Here is a 20,832-nt window from a genome sequence, read left to right on the forward strand (position 1 = left end):
GCAACCACATCTGGCTTGTTGGTTTTGCCCAGCTAGCCCTTCAACTGCAAGTCTCCTTCTCTCTGCCTCCTGGAAGCATGAACCACAAGCCACTGTGCCTACAAATATTGGTTTATATTTTAGAGAACTATAGTTGTGAAAGGAGGTGTATACTAGTATTATTGGTACAGCATGCTTTGAACTGTGAACATGAAGGCACCAATGGAAAAATCAAGTTGTGGAAGTCACATCCTTATAGGCTTTTTCTCAAGACTTTAAAAATATGAAGAATCCAGGCTGGGAAGGTGGCTCAGCGGTAGAGTGCTTGCCTTGCATGCATGAGGCCCTGGGTTCGATTCCTCAGCACCACATAAGCAAAAAGAAAAAAGCCGGAAGTGGCTCTGTGGCTCAAGTGGTAGAGCGCTAGCCTTGAGCTGAAGAGCTGAGGGACAGTGCCCAGGCCCAGAGTTCAGGCCCCATGACTGGACCCCCCCCAAAAAAATCTCCTAAACTTTTTTTATTTTTTTGCTGAGGCTGGCCTCAAACCCCAGTCCAGCTTCAAAGAATTTCATAAAAAGGGCATCTTTCAAAATATACCCCTTTGTCCAGGGGTGGGCCCTTAAGAAAGGTCATATAAGAAACTCTAAACAAGCTGGGTGCCAGTGGCTTATGCCTGTAACCCTAGCAACTCAGGAGGCTGAGATCTGAGGACCACAGTTCAAAGCCAACCCAGGCAGGAACGTCCATGAGACTCTTATCTCCAATAAATCACTAGAAAACCGGAAGTGGTGCTGTGGCTCAATGGTAGAGTGCTCACCTTGAGTTCCTGAAGAGCTCAGGACAGTGCTCAGGCCCAGAGTTCAAACCCCACAACCAACCACCCCCCCCAAAAAAGGAAACTCTTAACAGTGGGGTACCTCTGAAGGGTGAATGGGGATAAGGCTATGTAAACGAGTTTTGCATTTTTACTCTAGATACTTCTGTCTATATTATATTATCCTGTAACAATAATGTATTCATTCCCAATTGTCACGTAACTAAGATGGTGGGCCTGTCTGCACTTGCCAGGGTCAAGAATGAGGCAGAGTAGGATTATTTCCCCAAGTCAGCTCTACCCACATCACTGGAATTGGAAGCAGCTGCTGAGATCAGAACAGGGCGCACATTATGAGGGGGAGGGGTGGCGTGTGCAGGTGCCTGCAAGAGGCAGCCAAGACAGTCCAGTTCCAGTTTACCAGCAGTAACGATCACATGTCATGTCTTGACTTCTCCAGATTACTTTGCCTTCTGCCCTTACTCTGGACCCCAAGATGATTCTGTGAGCAAGAGAAGCAGGGTGACGATGATGCGAAAAGGAGCAATCCAAACACAGGACCAGGGGCATGGGGGCACATGTCTATATTCCTCCAGCTCAGGAGGCTGAGACAAGACATGGTGAAACCTTTTTAACAAAACCCCACCCGGACGTGCGAACCAACCAAAGAGTACCATGGGTGGGAAACAAGGACAGTATGTCTGAAGAAACAGTATTCTTCAGGGGCTAGAGTTATGGCTCAAGAGGTAGAATGCCTGCCTGGTAAACTCTAGCACCACACACAAAAGAGTTATTTCCTTTTATTTAGAAAGAAATGTATGCAAGGATATTCACTGCAGCTTTGTTTGAAATGGTAACAGATTGCCCATGTGGTATGGCTGGGGCAGGGGTGCCTGAGTGGTATCTCAGCTACTCAGAAGGCTGAAGCCAGCATGGTAACAGATGGAGAACTGGCTCAGAAAGAAAAGAAAGCAGCCATATCCCTCAGAAAGAAAACAGAGGAATTCACTATGGCATTTCCTTTAAATGCAGCTTTTGTAAAGTATGGTTTAGTTCAAAGCCGTCCCAGGCAGGAAAGTCCGTGAGACTCATCTCCAGTTAACCATCAGAAAACAGGAAGTGGCACCATAGTGCAAAGTGGCAAAGTGCTAACCTTGAGCAAAAGAGATCAGGGACAGCTCCCAAGCCCTGAGTTCAAGCCCCATGACCTCCCCGCCCAACCAAAAAAAAAAAAAGAAAAAGAAAAAGAAAAAAAAACAAGGAAGGAAGCAAACTACTTTGATGGAAAAAGCACTTTTCTTCCACAGGGATCAGAGGTGTATACTGCCATGCTCTGCTTATTGATTGAGATTGGTCTTACTTTTTGCCCAAGCTGGCCCCAAACTTCGATCCTCTTGATCTCCACCTCCTGAGTAGCTGGAATTATAGACATGTTCTGCTGAGCAAAAATTCTAAAGATAAAAAATAAGAAAAAAATACAAATAATGATATTTGTATCTGTGTGGTTTTGGGGGCGGGGGAGAAGAGGGGAATGCATGGAAAAATATCACTGGAAAGTAATGGAAAGAGTTTGGGAGATTGTTTTGGTCTTTTTTTTCCCTCCTGGGCCGGCCTGGAGCTTGAACTCTGTGCTTGGGTGTTGTCACTGAGCTTTTGTGTACAAGGTTGAGGCAAAGTTTCACTTTCAGCTTCTTGTGGTTAATTTGGAGATCAGAGTCTCACAGACTTTGCTGCCCAGGCTGGCTTTGAACCATGATCTCAGATCTCAGTCTCCTGAGTAGTATTATGGGTTTGTTTTGGTCTTTTACCTACTTACTGTTTTAGACAGAATCTTGCTATTAGAGCTCATGCTGGCCTTAAACTCAAGATGCTCGTGTCTCTACCTCTGTAGTGCTTGCATTATAAATGTGTGCACGGCGCCACCATACCCGGCTTTGTATTGCTTTGTATTGTTTCATTGGTTTTGGAGAACAAGGAAAATATACTTAGATAAACAAGAAATGAAGTTTTCTAAGCATCTTTTCATCTTAATTTGTTTTTAATAGGTAACTTTCATTCTTTAGTGAGTTAATGAAGTAGAGAGATGAGAGTAAAAATAGTTTGAAGCATAATATAGAATCAACCAACATTGTTAGTTATTCTGTTTTCAGATTTCTGAAATGTTGTCTTTAATTTTGTAGTTCTCAGATTTCTAATAGATTATTTTTAACAAGGTCATCTAACAATTGTTAAAACTGAGCATTAGGCTGGGCACTGGTGCTTACACCTGTAATCCTAGCTATTCAGGAGGCTGAGGTTCACAGTTCAAAGACAACCAGAGTTGGAAAGTCTGTGAGACTCTTATCTCCAATTGACCACCAAAAAGCCAAAACTGGAGCTGTGGCTCAAGTGGTAGAGTGCTAGCCATGAGCAAAGAAAGCTCAGAAATAGTACCCAGGCCCTGAGTTCAGGTCAAAGGGACCAGCACCACAAAAACCCCAAAAATGAGCCTTAGTCTCCTTTTTTTTTTTTTTTTTGGGTCCGGTTGTGGGGCTTGAACTCTGGGCCTGGGCACTGTCCCTCAGCTCTTCAGCTCAAGACTAGCACTCTACCACTTGAGCCACAGCGCCACTTCTGGCTTTTTTCTTTCTGCTTATGTGATGCTGAGGAATCGAACCCAGGGCCTCATGCATGCAAGGCAAGCGCTCTACCACTGAGCCACCTTCCCAGCCCCAGTCTCCTTATTTTTAAAACAGAGTTTTTCATAGAAATATACTCCATGAATCTGTAAACCCACAGTGGAAATAGCTGTTGAGGTGGGAATGTTGTATTTCATATGTTTTTATATTTTTTTCTTTATTATTATACAGGTTATAGAGAGGTTATAGTTATGTAAGTCAGGTAAAGAATACTTTTTTTTTGTCAGTTGTGGGATTTGGTCATCTGGCTTGGGCAGTGTATCTGAGCTTTTTCTCTCAAGGCTAGCACTCTATTCCTTTTTTTGCCAGTCCTGAAACCTGAACTCTGGGCCTGGGCACTGCCCCTGGGCTCATTTTGCTTAAGGCTTACACTACCACTTGAGTCACAGTACCATTTCCAGCTTTTTCTGTGATTAATTGGAGGTAAGAATCTCACAGACTTTCCTGCCCAGGCTGGCTTCAAACCTTGATCCTCAGATCTCAGCCTCCTGGGTAGCTAAGATTACAGGTGTGAGCCACCAGTGCCCAGGAAGAGTACATTTCTTTCTTTTTTTGCCAGTCCTGGGACTGTCCCAGAGCTTCTTTTGCTCAAGGCTAGGACTCTACTACTAGAGCCACAGTACAACCTCTGGCTTTTTCTGTGTATGTGGTACTGAGGAATAGAACCCAGGGATTCAGGCATGCTAGGCAAGCACTCTACCACTAAACTACATTCCCAGCCCCCCAAAAGTACGAAAAGTTACCCCTTCCTTGCTCTCCCAGTTTTTCCCTCCCTTACCCACAAGTTGTGTAGTTCATATTTCCATATTTCATATGTTTCAAAATGCTTTGTTACGCCGGGTGCTGGTGGCTCACGCCTGTAATCCTAGCTACTCAGGAGGCTGAGATCTGAGGATCGCGGTTCAAAGCCAGCCCGGGCAGGAGAGACCGTGAGACTCCTATCTCAAATAAACCACCAGAAAAAAACCGGAAGTGGCGCTGTAGCTCAAGTGGTAGAGCGCTCGCCTTGAGCTGAAGAGCTGAAGGACAGCGCTCAGGCCCAGAGTTCAAGCCCCACGACCGACAAAAAAAAAAAAAAATGCTTTGTTACATATTTTTTGTTTTGTTTTTGCACATTTTAACACAGAAATTGGGATGTAGTTCATAATTGATAAACCTTTGAATTGCCATTAGCTTTTTTGGGTGGTTTTTGTGTGCCAATACTAGAACTTGGGTCTGTGTGATTGATGTCCCTTAGTTTTTTCACTCAAGGCTGGCACTCTACCACTTGAGCTATACCTCCAGGTCTTAGGTTTGTGTGCTCAAGCTAGCTTTGAACCCAGATCCATAGATCTCAGCCTCTTGAATAGCTAGGGTTTCTGGTGTAACAACCAGTACTCAATTTCTTTTCTTTTCTTTCTTTCTTTCTTTCTTTCTTTCTTTCTTTCTTTCTTTCTTTCTTTCTTTCTTTCTTTCTTTCTTTCTTTCTTTCTCTCTCTCTCTCTCTCTCTCTCTCTCTCTCTCTCTCTCTCTCTCTCTCTCTCTCTCTCTCTCTCTCTGTCAGTAGTGGGGCTTGAACTCTGGGCTTGGGCGCTAACCCTGCGCTCTTCAGCTCAAGGCAAGTGCTCTACCGCTTGAGCCACAGCACCACTTCCAGTTTTCTAGTGGTTTATTGGAGATACGAGTCTCTCGGACTTTTCTGCCCAGGGTGGCTTTGAACCATGATCCTCAGATCTCAGCCTCCTGAGTAGCTAGGATTACAGGTGTGAGCCACTGGCACCCAGCTACCCACTCAATTTCTATCTTAATATTACCTGGTACCTAAGGTTTCTGAGCTTTTTTTTTTATTGATGATGATGTATGATGTAGATGATGTAGTTGTACAAAGAAGTTACAATTCTGTAAGTCAGGTTGTGAGTACAGTGATTTTTGGTCAATGAACTTCATCTTTGGTAAAATGAAAATAAGGCCTATCTCACAGCCACTGTGAAAGTGAGAAACACTTATCAGTGGTGCAGAGGTGCCCAAGCACCAAGTGGTTGTTTTGATGAGGATGATAGCATCCCAAGCAGAGGGTGATGTGGATCTGAAGTAAAGAGAATAAATGAAAAATAACCCCAAACCTAGTGTGTGTGTGTGTGTGTGTGTGTGTGTGTGTGTGTGTGTGTGTGTGTGTGTGTGTGTGTGTGTGTGTGTGTGTGTGCGTGTGTGTGTGTGTGTGTGTGTGTGTGTGTGTGTGTGTGTGTGTGTGTGTCCTTGGGGCTTGTTAGAGCTGGGTGCTGCCCCTGTTCAAGGTTAGTGCTCTACCACTTGAGCCAAAACCCTTATTCTGGCTTTTTGGTGGTTAATTGGAGATAAGTATCTCACAGACTTTCCTGCCTTGGCTGGCTTCGAACCTTGATCCTTAGATCTCAAGTGTCCTGAGTAGCTAGGATTATTGGCATGAACCAACAGTGACTGGCTTGTCTTAATTTATCGTAGGCATTGGCACTGTTGCTTTCTGATAAATTCTTCCCAAATGGAAATAATATAAAGGACTTACAATGAATTCCCTGAGACCTGGAATTTCTCACAAAGTCTCTCACTTTTTCTCTTAATAGTGTCCTCTACTTTAGCTGTACAAGGCTAGAGAAGAAGAAGAATAAACCTCCATTGCAAATGAATTGGCTGGCCTTTTACAGGCCTATAAGCAAGCATGACTTGTATAGATTCTTCTGATTCTTTTTATGTTGTGCATCCAGCAGACATCCTATGTCTGAGACCTAAGTCAAACTGCCTGCTCTACGTGATTGACTTTGTAAGTGAGACAGACTTGGGCTGGTACCTGTTAGCTTTATGATATTAGACAAGTTGTTCAACATTTTGAAACATCTTCCGTAAATAAGGATATTAGTAGTATTTGTTAATATTTCTCTTCTTACTTTTTTTTTTCCTCTCTTTTTTTTTTTTGGTCGTGGGGCTTGAACTCTGTGCCTGGGTGCTGTCTCTGAGCTCTTCTGCTCAAGGCTAGTGCTGTACTACTTGAGCCACAGGCCACTTCTGGTTTTCTGGTGGTTAATTGGAGATAAGAGTCTCACAGAATTGGGATTGGGGGGGAGGGGGGAGGCTGGGAAGGGACGTGAAGGGTAAACAAAAGGAGGAGGCTGCAATGCTTGGTAAGAAATGTATGCATTATCCTGCCCATGTAATTGTAACCCCTCTGTACAGTATGTTCACAAATACAATAAAAAAAAAAAAAAAAAGAGTCTCACAGATGGGGCTGGAGAGGTGGTTCAGTGGTAGAGTGCCTGCCTTGCATGCATGAGGCCCTGGATTTGATTCTTTATCACCATATAAGCAGAAAAAGTCAGAAGTGGCAGAGCACTAGCCTTAAGCTAAAGAGTTGAGGGACAGTGCCCAGGCCCAGAGTTCAAGCCCTAGGACTGATGCCCTCCCCCCCCCCCCAAAAAAAAAAAAAGCCTCATGGACTTTGCTGTCTGGGCTGGCTTTGAACCATGATCCTCAGATCTCAGCCTCTTCAGTAGCTAGGATTACAGGTGTGAGCCACTGGTGCCTGCTTAATATTTCTCTTCTAGAGTTGATACTATTCTCAGTAATGAAAATTAGTGTTATGATTCTTTGTGTGCACGTTTTTGGTGTGTTTGTGTTATGTGTGTGTTGGTACTGTTTTTTTGTGTTTGTTTTCTGTTTTTGTGCCAGTCCTGGGGCTTGAACTCAGGGCCTGAGCTCTGTCCCTGAGCCTCTGTATGCTCAAGGCTAGTGTTCTACCACTTGAGCCACAATGCCACTTCCAGCTTTTTCTGTTTATGTGGCACTGAGGAATTGAACCCAGGGTTTCATGCATGCAAGGCAAGTACTCTGCAACTGAGCCACCTTCCCAGCCCAATGAGTACATTTCTTAGCATTGTTGCTTCCTCCTTTGTTTCCCTTTCCCATCCCTTCCCGCCTGCCCTCCACCTTTTTTTTTTTTTGCATTTACCTGGCCTACCCATGCACTTAAGCTAGGTAGTTTAGAGGTTTTTCTAGAATTTTTCTTTTCTCATTTTTTTACTTAAAATTGATTTCAGAAATGAATAATTAGGGGCTGGAGGTGTAGCTCAAGTGGTAAAGCTCTTGTCTAGCAAGTAAAAAGCATAAAATTCAAACCCCACTGTTTCCAATAAAAGTCAAAAAGCAAATTATAGCTGTGCAGTGGTGGCTCATGCCTGTAATCCTAACTACTCAGGAGGCTGAGATCTGAGGATCGTGGTTTGAAGTCAGCCCAGGGAGGAAAACCTGTGAGACTCTTTTACCTGCAGTAAACTACCAAAAAAGCTAGAAGTGAAGCTGTGATTCAAGTAGTTGAGTGCTAGCCTTGAGGCTCAGGGACAGCACCCAGGTCCTGAGTTCAGACTCCAGGACAGGCACACATACATACCCACAAAGCAAACAGAACAACAAAAAAATTTATTTTGTAGTAGAACTCTATTCTTTGCAGGTAAGCTTTCTGCATGGCGCTTTCTGAATTATTTCATCCCTCATAACTCCTTTCAGCCAATACTTTGTCCTGTTTTCCATCCTGCAGTCTTCACCAAATGAGAATATTAGCGCTCTTTCCTGCTGCTCCCCATCCTCCCTGCTTTTCTAATATGCGGGGCTCAGTGGCTTACACCTGTAATCTCTACAACTCAACATGGAGACCAAGCTGGGCTATATGGTGAAATTCTTTCAGGAAGAAAACAAAACAAGCAAACAAAAAAAACAATGTAGTTTCTTTCCGTTTAGTTTCTGCCGCCCTCCCCTGGCAGTGCAGTTTAGCTTCAACAGCTGCCACCCAACTCATCTTCTGTCCACACTTAGTTGCCAGTGTCAGTGTGTGGTCCTCTCCGCACACTGACATGTCCCCCTGCCTCTGTCTTGGTGTTGGTGCTACGCCATCCTCTTCTCAGTACGCCTCAAGCCTGTGTTCTTTGGCTTCATTTTATGGACAGATGTGTTTCTTCCTTCATGGGATTATAAACTTGGATTTAAAAGATTGTGTAATTCATCTTTGGATCCCAGTACATTCTATAGAGGTATTTCATGTTTGTGGCTGAATATCCCTAATTACATTTTACTGATTCTAAGAGCAGTATATATGTGTATCTCAAGCACAAGGGCTTAGCCCTAATAGAGGGAAATAGTAAAATTGCTTTGTAGAATTTTGCCCTTGGCAGTGTCAAATACATGGGATTTATTTTATCCAAAGAAGATCAGTTTCCTTGGGGACTCTGAGGATGGGGATAATATCATCTGCACGCTGTTTTCATGAGCTGTGGTAAGGAAAGGAAAGACAAGTGTTGAAATACTTGGTGTCCTCATGAGGCAGGCAGAAGGGGCTGAGGGGTGGTGGAGAGAGCAGATTTAGCTGACTTGACTCTGGTTGTGAACCTTGAGGATCAGAGCAGGTATTTTCTACCTGCTAAGACTTGGATTCCTAATGTTTAACATTGTAGTAATAGAGGTGCTTGCCTCTTAGTGTTGGTTCTTTGGTGGGAAATTGAAACGTGACAGCCTCTTCCTTTAGTTTTCATAGTCTGTTCAAATTTTAGGGTTTTATAGTGTCCCATGTTAATATGCCATTCTCAGAAGCTACTTGCATTATGTGTCCTGCTAAGTTGGTACAACCACTTTCAAAGGACCTCCCAGGTCAGAGTATTAATGAAGTTCCCACTATGCTTTGCTTCTGGATTGGGACCCAGTCAGATTACAAACTGCCTATTGCAAAGTGGCATTTACTTAGAAAGGAAACCCTAAGCACTCACTGTTACTGGGTCCCAGTTGTGCTGTCGTTGGGATACCGTGCAGAAAGAACAAGAGGGAATTTCTGGAGGCAGGAAGGTGCTTAGGATCTAATCTACTCCTCCCATACTGAGACCCAAGCTAGAGCAAGTGACTTGCCCTGAGCCACAGAGCTACTGAGTGAACTGTCTTAGAATTTACTTCTAGGGGTTTTTGAAATGTTTCTGTAACTGTGGAGGCCATCTCCAGGATTCTTTTTTTTTGGTTGTGGGGCTTCCACTTAGGGCCTGGGCGCTGTCTTTGAGCTCTTTTGCTTAAGGCTAGCACTCTACCATTTTGAGCAACAGCTCCACTTCCTCTTCTCTCTCTCTCTCTCTCTCTCTCTCTCTCTCTCTCTCTCTCTCTCTCTCTCTCTCTCTCTCTCTCTCTCTCTCATTGGTTGTGGGGCTTGAACTCTGGGCCTGGGTGCTGCCCCTGAGCTCTTTACCTTAAGACTAGCACTCTACCACTTGAACCACAGCACTACTTCTGGTTTTCTAGTGGTTTTTTGGAGATAAGTGTCTCACAGACTTTCTTGCCTGGGCCGGCTTGGAACCAAGATCCTCATATCTCAGCCTCCTGAGTAGCTAAGATTACAGGTATGAGCCAACAGAAACCAGCTTTTTGTGATACTTTTTTATTTTTATTTTATTTGGTCAGTCCTGGGGCTTGAACTTAGGGCTTGGGTGCTGTCCTTGAGCTCTTTTGCTCAAGTCTAGTGCTCTACCACTTAGCCACATCACTATTTCCAGTGGTTAATTGGACATAAGAGTCTCATGGGTACTTTTCTGCCTGGGCTGGCTTTGAACTGACCTCCTCAGATCTCAGCCTCTTGAGTAGCTAGGATTACAGGCGTGAGCCACCGGCTCAATGATTCTTTACTGTTGGACTTTTCCCTATTTCAGTCTTTTTTGCCTTCTATTATCCATTCTGTGTATATGAGCAAACATTGTGCCAGAGAGGTTGCCTGTAAGGACTCAGAGCCACTTTACTCCTCCTCTGTGATCCTCTGTGACCTTGAAAACAGGGTGAGCAGGTTCTTAGGTGTTTTGTAGAAAGCTCTTCTTGAGGGAGAACTGAGTGAAGCCTCTGGTCTACTAATGAATCCTCACTGGGTTTTGATTTGCCCTCTGCTCTTCTCCCCGGGAAGCCTTACTAACACTGACTCATTAACCAGCGCTGCCCTCTGGAGAGGGAGAATGAGGTCTTGGTAAATAAGCTGGGGTCAGGCTTCTGAAACAGTGCTTCCTTGCAGCCAGCTGCTGGGCTGCGGTTCTGGTACTGTTCAGGGCTCTCCTATCCTCCCTTGACAGAACAGCAATTTCCTTCCTAGTGGAAGGCCTCTCCTTGGTGCTCACTCAGGAGTTTTGGTCCTTTCATGCCTCAAAAAAGAAATCTTCAGTGATTACTTCTGAAATTGGAGCTGTTCGGTGGTTGTGATTAAAAAGATGATTTGTAGTCTGAAGCAGGACTCAAATGGTAGTGTATTTGCCTAGCAAGCATAAGGCTCTGAATTCAAATCCCAGTACTACTTAAAAAAAAGGAGTGCAAGGTTTCATTGAGTTGCTCAGAATGTATTGTCTAGTTAAGACCATTAGAGAATAATGTGGAGATGTGTACTACTTACATATGTCACAATTCCTGAACCTTACATTTTCTCATCTTTAAAACAGCCTTATGCAGTGCCTTCTGGTCTTTCCTCAGCCACTTGATGTTCTGGCATAATAAATGCCCGCAGACTATCATTATTGTTGCTGTTACTGCTGTAATTAATAGCTAACATTTAATGAGCACTTACTATGCACCAGGCACTGTGCTAAACACTTCTCATGCTTTCTTTTTTTTTTTTTTAATCCTCACAATAACCCAATGAGGTAAATACTGTGATTATCCCCCTTTTACAGAAAAGGAAACTGAGAATTAGAAAGATTAAATAGCTTGCCTAAGGTCACATAGCCAGTAAGCATTAGAGCTACCATTTGAGCCCAGTTGGGTCTTCCCCCAGAGCCAGTGTCTACACAGTCTTCTTGTCTTAATCCTTAGGACAATCTGTAACCTACAGACCAGCCTGGCAGGGTAGAGGGTTTGGATAAAGGCATACATGACTCCAGGAGTAAAATCTAGGCCAGTCATGAGGTGCTTGAATGCTAGGTTGCTTGTTTTTATTAGAATCATCCCGGTTTTGGGCTGTCTCAGGGAGGTTGCTCTCTTCTTGTTTTCTGTTTAAATTGTAAAAAATGGCAATATATATTAAACCCCATAACATGACATTTTAAGCAAGAATAATAGAATGAGCTATTGTATATAGCCCTCTAGCTCAGGAGATGGGATACTAAGACCTTTGGACTGCTGGAGGAGCTCCTAACCGAACACCACTCCCTTCAGCTTCATCTGAACTCTCTAGAATTTTGTTGGCCATCTTTTCTTTCTTCTTCTTCCTTCTCTTCCTCCTTTCATCTTCTCTTTCCTCTTCCTCCATTCTCCTCCTGCATTCCCCTTCTCTGCTGTCTCTACCTCCACTTCCTCCTTTTTTCTTTTCTTTCTTTTTTCTTTTTGTTGGCTGTGGGGGCCTGAACTCTGGGCCTGGGCACTGTCCCTCAGCTCTTCAGCTTAAGGCTAGTGCTCTACCACTTGAGCCCCAGCACCACTTCTGGCTTTTTCTGCTTATGTGGTGCTGAGGAATCGAACCCAGGGCCTCATGCATGCAAGGCAAGCAAGCAAGCACTCTATTACTGAGCCACCTTCCCAGCCCACTAAAACCATTTTTTAAACAGAAAAAGGGAGGGACAGGAAAAGCAGGCCCCATAACCGACAAAAATAAAATAAAAAAATTAGAGCTCCTATATTCTGCAGTGAGCAGCCTGCAGAATGAGGCAGAGGCCAGGAGGCCTGCCTGCTGCCTCTAGGCTGTGAGGAGCTGAGGGAGAAGAGATCACTGGAGAAACTGGCTTGGCTTTCTGGCTGGCTCAAAGGGCTGGCCCAGAAGCTTGGTCATTTGGCAGAGAGCAGTCAAGAGGAGAGTTCAGCCCCTCCAAGGCCACCCAACTGGAAGCTGTTGCCTTCAGTGGAGCATGAAGCGGAAGTGAGGAGACAGCATATTTTGAGACAGTCTGTGTCAGTCTGTTAAGGTTAGGAAGCTTCAGAGCTGATGCCGTGCCAGCTGTGGCCTGGACAGTTTCAGTAGACCTGCCTTCTGGTTTCACCCCATACAGTTGCAGGAAGGTTGATTGTGCTCATCATTATGTTTACCACTTGGCTCTTCTGTAACAATTTCAGCATTTCTTTGTTTTTGCCTTTGCTCTTTTTTTTTTTTTTGTCAGTCCTGGGACTTGAACTCAGGGCCTAGACACTATCCCTGAACTTCTTTTGCTCAAGGCTAGCACTCTACCACTTGAGCCACAGAGCCACTTTGGCTTTTCTGTCTATGTGGAACTAAGGAATGGAACCCACGGTTTCATGCATGCCAGGCAAGCACTCTACCACTAAGCCACATTTTCAGCTCTTGTTTGCTCTTTTGAATAACTTTTTTTTTTTTTTTTTTTTTTTGGTCCGGTCGTGGGGCCTGAACTCTGGGCCCGGGCGCTGTCCCTCAGCTCTTCAGCTCAAGGCTAGCGCTCTGCCACTTGAGCCACAGCGTCACTTCCGGCTTTTTGCTTATGTGGTGCTGAGGAATTGAACCCAGGGCCTCAGGCATGCAAGGCAAGCACTCTACCACTGAGCCACCTTCCCAGCCCCTTGAATAACTTTTTACTAATAACATTTAGTTAGGACAGACTACAAATGTTACTGTGAGTAGGCTTTGGGACTTAGGAAAAAGAGGGGATGGAAGTCTGTAGCAGCGGGCCTAGATCTGACTCCTACTTCAATACCCCTCCCCCCACCCCCTTACCACACACATTCTCTGGAGGCCAGAAGGTTGGATTTGAAAACCTTTCATCCAGATGTAGTTCAGTGGAACAGATTTAAGGAGCCCTGTTTGTGCTAAGTCCTGTGGTAGATCATAGAGAGAGGTGGAACTGGGGCATGCCCCTGGGGAGTGTACATTCTAGATGTGAAGATAAGACTTTCAGGCAAATGTATGAGGCAGTACAAATGCCTAGTGTAGGATATAGATTTTTTTTCTAGTTATTAAAAATAAATTCAAGCCAGGCACTGGTGGCTTATGCCTGTATTCCTAGCTACTCAGGAGGCTGAGATCTGAGGATCATGGTTCAAAACCAGCCTGGGCAGGAAATTCCATGACACTCTTATCTCCAATTAACCACCTGAAAACCGGAAGTGTCACTGTGGCTCAAGTGGTAGAGCGCTAGCCTTGAGCTGAAGAGCTGAGGGACAGTGCTCAGGTCCAGAGTTCAAGCCCCACGACTGACAAAAATAAATAAAATAAATTCGAGACTAGGGTTTGGGAAGGTGGTTCAGTGGTATTGTGCTTGCTTGCCTTGCATGCATGAGGCCCTAGCTTCGATTCCTCAGCACCACATAAGCAGAAAAAGCTGGAAGTGGGTGCTATGGCTCAAGTGGTAGAGTGCTAGCTGTGAGCTGAAGAGCTCAGGACAGTGCCCAGCCCAGAGTTCAAGCTCCACGACCAGCAAAAAAAAAAAAAAAAAAAAAAAAAGACACCAGTAGCTCATGACTGTAATCCTGACTACTCAGGAGGCTAAGATTTGAGGATTGCTGTTTGAAACCATCCCAGGCAGGAAAAGACCATGAGACTCTTATCTCCAGTAAACTACCAAAAAAGCTAGAAGTAGAGTTGTGGCTCAAGAGGTAGAGCACTAGTCTTAGGCAAAAGGAGCTCAGGGACAGTGCCCAGGCCCTGAGTTCAAGCCCCAGGACTGTCCAGTAAATAAATAAATTCAAGCATAAATATACAGTACAGAAAATCAGCAATGATTGTGCCTTATAATCAGGTTGTAACTTCTCTCTTTAGATAGCACTGGGAAATTCTCAATATTGGAGGAATTGGGATTTGAGCTTGCCCCTAAAGTAAATCTGAGAGGCAGCCTGAAGGAAGAAGACAGTATCCTGAGGACACAGTCCCCTGCCTCAAGAGGAACACTCCTGTGGCTTCTCACTAATTGAGAAATGCTGGGACACTGTGGTGACAGGGACCAAAATACCTACCAGGAACTAACTAACCTTCATGAAGTACCCACCGTGTGTCTTCATCCTGAGCTCTGCACTGTGCTGGGCATCTTGTATATATTACAGAATTAACCCTCAGCAACTCATATATCACAGGTATCTCTGATTTTACAAATCAGTATTCTGAGACTAGGAGGTTATTTGTCAAGCAGCTAGTGGTAAAGAGTTTGGCCATTCCATTTTATTAGCTGTGTGATCTTGGGCAAATTAATTTTTTTTTTTTTTGGTAAGTCGTGGGGCTTGAACTGTGAGTCTGGACACTCTTCAGCTCAAGGCGAGCACTCTACCTCTTGAGCCACAGCGCCACTTCTGGTTTTCTAGTGGTTTATTGGAGATCAGAGTCTCACTGACTTTTCTGCCCAGGATGGCTTTGAACCATGATCCTCAGATCTTAGCCTCCTGAGTAGCTAGGATTACAGGCCTGAGCCACTGGCTCCCAGCTGGGCAAATTAATTTCTATGGCATAGTTTCCTCATCTCTAAAATTGGATGACAGTGTACCTGCCTCTTAAGGGGGTTTAATGACCAGAAAATGGTCTTTGACACAAAGTGGGCACTTGGTAAGCACTGGCTTCTGTGAAGTCGTTCTCTCTCTCTCTCTCTCTCTCTCTCTCTCTCTCTCTCTCTCTCTCTCTCTCTCTCTCTCTCTCTCTGTCTCTCTCTCTCTCTCTCTCTCTCTCTGGTCGCTTTTGGTCTTGAACTCTGGGCCTGAGTGCTGACCCTGAGCTCTTCAGTTCAAGGCAAGCCCTCTACCACTTGAGCCACAGCACACTTCGGATTTTCTGGTGGTTAATTGGAGATGAGTCTGGTTTTGAACTGCTATCCTCAGATCTCAGCCTCCTGAGTAGCTAAGAGTACAGAGTGAGCCACTGGTGCCCAGCCTGCTGTTTTTTTCTCTTGTTCTCATTCTCCTCAGTTTGATTCTCTTTATTGTCCCTCACTCTTTGCCCCCCTGTATACTTCCTGCTTCTGCTGTCTGTCCTTTACCTGTTTCTTGGCATCTCATCCTTTTTCCATTCTCTCTTACTTCATCCTCCGTGTCTCCATTACTTGTCTTCTGCCTATTAGATAGAGCAGCCTCCTGTCTCACCTCGCTGTCACTGTTAGTCATTATATACCAGAATAAACACGGAGCATGCTTCTCCTCATACCACAGCTCAGTGTTTAAACTTTAAACCTTTCTTTGATTCCTTTAGGTTCAAGATTGTCTGACTCTGACCCCCACCTTGCCCTTGGAGCCCATTTCTGTCACTTCCTTGGCACCCCAGCACTTTCTCCTCCCCTCCCCTTCTCGGCCCCTAGTTCCAAACTAAAATATGACTTCCTTTTCTTAATTCTCCCCTGCTCTCCACTGGTTAGAATTTTTCTTTCCACCTTTTGTAGAAGTTAACATTTTTTGTTTTTTAGCCCATTTCTGATCTGCAGGTTCGGCCAACCACCTCTGCAGATGCTGAGTTTAATTCATCATTGGATACACCTATCCGTGTCTTACAAATGTGCTTGATAAATGTGATTCCTTTGCACTACCTGTGGGTTTCTTCTGCAGTCTTGTGAAGGTTGCTGCCCCTGGGTGGAAAGGCTGAGGTTTCTGTCTTTTAAGAGTCAGCCGTATCTTCAGCCTTTACTAGAGGGGCAGAGTTTAAGGCTCACCCGACGGGTCCCAGTGCCTGTGCCTGTTAAGGGCTCGCGTCAGTGCCGGCCGAACTCCGTCCCGCGCCTTGGCCCCTCGGCCCCTCCCCACAACTGCTCAGCGGAACAGGGGATTAGGTTCTGGCTGCACAGCTGGGATTTTGGCGGCCATTCCACAGTCGACAATAGCGCAGCCACCCGGTCAGGCCAGCACACACTGCGCTCCGGGGCCCGAATCCGCCCGGCGTCTTGTTTGGGTGGCCGAGGGGGAGGAGCGGGCACGGTGCGGCATCCTGGCCTGGCCCAGCGAAGGTACGGGCTGGAGATCCCGCGGGGGACGGGCTGGGGGCGGCCATGCCCCGCGCGGGCCGGCGGGCCGGCGCGCGGAGGCGGCGGGCGCTTTGTGTGCGAGCCAGCGAGCAGCAGTGAGTGAGTGAGTGTGTGTGTGTGTGTGTGCGCGCGCGTACTCACGGGCACGCCCGCCGCCCGCAGCTTCCTGCCCCGGGAAAGATCTGAGTGCTCACTCGGTGGAGTGGAGCTGCTCGGGGGTCTTTTCTCCTCGCCCCGAGCGCGCCTGCAGGCTGGGGCTGGCCGCCGCTTCCTCCCGGCCTGGCCCGAGTGATGGAGGGGCCGGCCCTGCTGCCCTAAGTGGGGAGAGCGGAGGGGGAGTGGCCGGGCCTCCTCAGGTTTGTCAGGCCGGCCGGCTGCTGGGGATGCTTTTTTGCGTGTCCGCCTGGGCCCCCGCGGGGTCCGGCGCGGTGGCACTTAAGCGACGGTGCCAGGCGCCCTCCCCTTGGCGTCCGGCTCTCTTGTTGGGGGGACTCTGGCGGGTCTCCGCGCCCCTCCCCTCCTGCCCCCGCCGCGCTCCCGCCCCGGCCCGGCCCGGCCCGCCCCAGGCCGCGCTCCCACCCCAGTCCGCGCGGCCTGGCCCGGCCCGGCCGGGGCTCCGCGGAAGCGCGCTGCGCCTTTAAAGAAAGCAGACTCCGGGCCGTGACGCACTTCTGGCTGTCAGCCAGGAAGATCGCTCCTGCCAGGCTGACTGGAGAAAACCAACAACTTTTCTTTTGTGTGTGAGGTTACTTTCCACCGCCCCCCTTCCTCCCGTCCTTTCAAGATTTAAATGCTAATGGCGGATTAAACCCCGTAGGTACGGTTGGCTTTAGGACTCCGGTAAGTCCCCCTCCCCCCTACCCGGAGACCTCCCCCCCCCTTCCTCGGGGTTTTTGTTCCAACATGGACGAGGGGGTGGGGTGGATCCCCCCCCCCGCCTCCCTTTTCTGCGCCATCCTAAAAGGGGAGGGAGAGACGAAGGAGAGCAAGTAAACACTCGGAAACGGGCGCCGGGAGCCGGGCTCGCCAACATCCGGGAGTTGGCGCCCTCGGAGCCGAGCGCTGCTTTCTCTCCCTCGCGGGGATGTCAGCGTGTTTTTGTTCCGAGGAGGAAGCGTGTGCGTCCGCACTTGAGCCGCGGAGAGTCGGGGAGAGAGCTGCTCTGTTCCCTGGGGTGGCCCTGGGTTTGGCGGCGGCGGCGGCGGGCGACGCACATAGCTGGCGGGGCCCCGGGTGTGAGTGCGTCGGTGAGGACCGGCGCCGAGGGAGCCCGGTGCGCGCCCGGCCCCTCGAACGCTAGCTGCCCGCGGGCCCCGCGGCTGGTTCTCGATGGCCACCTTCACGCTCACGTCTTCCCGATCTGGACCCGGCAGAACACTGGGGGAAATCAGGCCGCTATCAGTTAAGCCACTTGTGAGCCGGGTTTCCCTGCGGTCCCTCCCTCCTCTTCTCTAGGGCCGCAGTTGCTGGGCCAAACTCTAGGCTACAAAGGAGGTGGTGGGTATGAAGAGGGAAGGTCTGATCCCAAAGCTCGTCCCCAGGAACCGGAGAACACATCCAGCAAGCTGGTGTGCCTCACACCTCAGGAGTGCAGAGAAACTCTTTGGACTTGGACCACCACATAGCCCCCTCTCTAGACTCCCCAGGGGATGAAAAGGATTCTTCCATGGTGTCTCATGGAGCCACTGGTCCTTTGATCTTCACTCACTCGGAATCCACCACTAAGACATTTTTTCTGGGTTCCCCCTCTGTCCCGTGTGTCCGCCCCCTCCCCCTTCCCAATTGTGTTTTGCTCAGTGGGGCCCAGCCTGGTCTGGAGCTCAGGCAGTCTTCTTGCCTCAGCCTACAACTAGCTGGGACTACAGGAATGTTCCACTGGCCACCCTGCCTTTGCTGGGTTTTGCGGTGAATTAGCAAGGTAGCTTGGCCTTCGCTGGTCTCCCCTGGGATACTCTGCTATGTGAAGTCTGGGTGATTGTTTTCCTTTCTCCTGATCTGTCCCTCTCAATAAGAGGAGGAGCCTCAAGATCACCATGTTTATTCTTTGTTGCTTAGATTGAAAGTATCTCTTAAAAACAGGGAGTATCTCTTAGAACGGGGTGCAGAGCATAGAATTTTTATGGTTCCTGGCAGGCTGGCTCTCCGGGTCAGAGGTGGCGAGCTGAGGTTGGGCACACAGCAAGGGCAGCCATTTTCATCGCTGTGAGTCTGTGGGCCTTTGGAACTATTGAGTAGAAAGGACATTGGGGTCTGGGGAAGGACCCCTTGAGGTGGGAGCAGGAACAGCCCTGAAATTCTGGGAGTAAAGCACTAAGAGAAAGGGGGTTCACTGGACATAGGGGCTCACGAATCTGAGACCAGGACACTTTAGCAGCACTCTAGACCAAAGGTTACTTTAGTTTTATCTTGAGGAAAGGTAGTGTTCAGGCAGGCAGTAAGTGGCTAAAAGGAGTCTCAAGGGAGCTGGCACCTAGGCTAGGGGGTGGGGCACAAAGAATAGTGTGGCTGCCACTCAAACCCTCTGGCCTATCACTTGGTCTCCCAAAACTACAGCTTTTCAAGAACAGACCCCAGAGCTCAGCAACCTGACCCTCTGGTCCTGGTCCTTGTGTCTGGGCAGGTGGTTTTCATTAGCTTTAGCTGTGGTAGGAAACCATGGCCAGGCTTTAACTCTTTAAGATCCAGAAGGGGTGCAGGCTGTTTCTTGAGTGTCACTTTCCTTGTCCTCATATACCTTCTGTGGAAACAGGATACAATGTAGGTTTGGTACTGATGTGGAGAGTTGCATTATCTGCTTGAGGAGTCAAAGAGGATTTAAGGCCATAAGTTTACAAGGCTGCTGCCCCTGGGAGAAAGGAGAGGGTGCTTTGCCACCTCTGGGAAGCCTCAGTTTTAGATTCTGGGGACATTTCTTTTTCAAAACCGGGCGGGAACTCTGAAAGGTACCCTCAGGGCCTGGCCTGCATTCTGGGAATTTTGTCCAGTTTGATGAGTTGGGGTGGATCTCAGCCGATGCTTCTGTGAAATGTTTCCAGGCTACTATGGCAGGCATCTGTTTTTCCATCACCATCACTGAGTCTTCTGGGTGGGGCCTGCCTCAGATTTCAGGGGGAGGGTGGGGAGGACCGCGCTCTGCTCTGGCTGAGCGCCCTGAGGTTCCAAGCCAGGGCCTGCTTAAAGCCATAGTGGCAGTGCTGAGCACATGGTACTTCTGGCACGGAGAGGAGCTGTCAGTACTGGTGAGTGGCTGTGGTGTGCTAAAGCTACTGGCTGTGGGATCCTGGGGGAGTGCCCTTAGCACTTTGATGACAGGGTCCTTCAGAAGTTTCTAGAGTCTATTGATTTCATTCTATATGTGCCTGAGGAGCGAAGTAAAAGGCATTTGGCCTTGACACAAGGATTTTGAATGGTAGAATTAGTTGGAGACAGGCTTTCCTAGAAGGGCCCTAATAAGGCTTGTGCCTTTGGCCTCTGAGACAAAGCAAAGAAGTTGGTTAAGTCTCAGGCCACAACACAGTTGTGGAATCTCTTGGAGTAAGATCTGTAATTCGTCTCCTGTTGCAAATAGAATTTCTGAACTAGTGGGCCTCCTTGAAGAACTACTGGTCTGTAAGCTAGTTGTGGGGCTGGGAGAAGGTATCTAGGACACATTTTTCTTATTACTGAATAGCACAGAGACTTGAAAAGAAACCCTAGTCAGGTATGGTGGTACACTTTTGTAATCTGAGCTACTCAGGGTAGAGTTGGACAGGATTGTAGTTTAAGGCCAGCACTGGGCAAAAAGTCTGAGACCGTATTTCAAAAACAAGAACTAAAACTAAAAAGGGCTGGGAGCATGGGTCAAGTGGTAGAGTACCTACCTAACGGCCCTGAGTTTAACCTCCAATACTGCAAATAAGAGAAAGGAAAGGAAAAGAAGAAAGAGAAAAACATAGAAAAGAAAGCCCAGCCAGATGCCAGTGGCTCATGCCTATAATTTTAGCTACTCAGGAGGCTGAGATCTGAGGATCGAGTTTGAAGCTGGCCCAGGCAGGAGTCTGTGAGACTTTTTTTTTTTGTCTGTCTTGGGGCCTGAATTCAGGGCCTAGTTGCTGTCCCTTAGCTCTTTTGCTTAAGGCTCTACCATTTTGAGCCACAGCACCACTTCTGGTTTTTGAGAGGTTAATTGGAGATAAGATTCTCATGGATTTTTCTGCCCAGGCTGGCTTTGAACCACGATCCTCAGCAGCTTCTTGAGTAGCTGGTATTAGAGGCCAGGCATGAGCCGCTGGTACCCAGCTTGTGAGACCCTTTGCTTATTTATTATTAGCTTACTTTATTATCATAGAGGTGGTATACAGAGGGATTACAATTACATGAGTCAGGTAATGAGTATATTTCCTTTCATGCAGTGTCATCTATGTGAGACTCTGATCACCACTAAACTACCAAAAAACCAAAAAGAGCCAGAAGTAGAGTTATAGCTCAAGTGATAGAATGC

The 20,832-nt window shown here is 47.3% G+C and overlaps 1 protein-coding gene across 6 annotated transcripts in view; it reads left to right on the top strand.

Moving 5' to 3' along the window:
- Window positions 1–20,832, top strand: part of Numa1 (nuclear mitotic apparatus protein 1) — an 80,431-nt gene that overhangs the window by 26,322 nt on the left and 33,277 nt on the right. The window contains exon 1 of one of the 6 annotated variants that reach the window (XM_070035116.1): window positions 16,247–16,334. The exons of 3 other annotated variants lie outside the window; for them this stretch is intronic. The gene's annotated coding sequence lies outside the window, so the exon portion shown is untranslated. Of the gene's footprint in view, window positions 1–16,246; window positions 16,335–16,990; window positions 17,193–20,832 lie in introns of those variants that run through there. 2 more of the 6 variants (XM_070035118.1, XM_070035113.1) reach the window with 2 other exon arrangements.

Source organism: Dipodomys merriami, unplaced genomic scaffold, assembly GCF_024711535.1.
Source record: "Dipodomys merriami isolate MVZ:Mamm:240054 unplaced genomic scaffold, mDipMer1.0.p SCAF_25, whole genome shotgun sequence".
Taxonomy (NCBI): Eukaryota; Metazoa; Chordata; class Mammalia; order Rodentia; family Heteromyidae; genus Dipodomys; species Dipodomys merriami.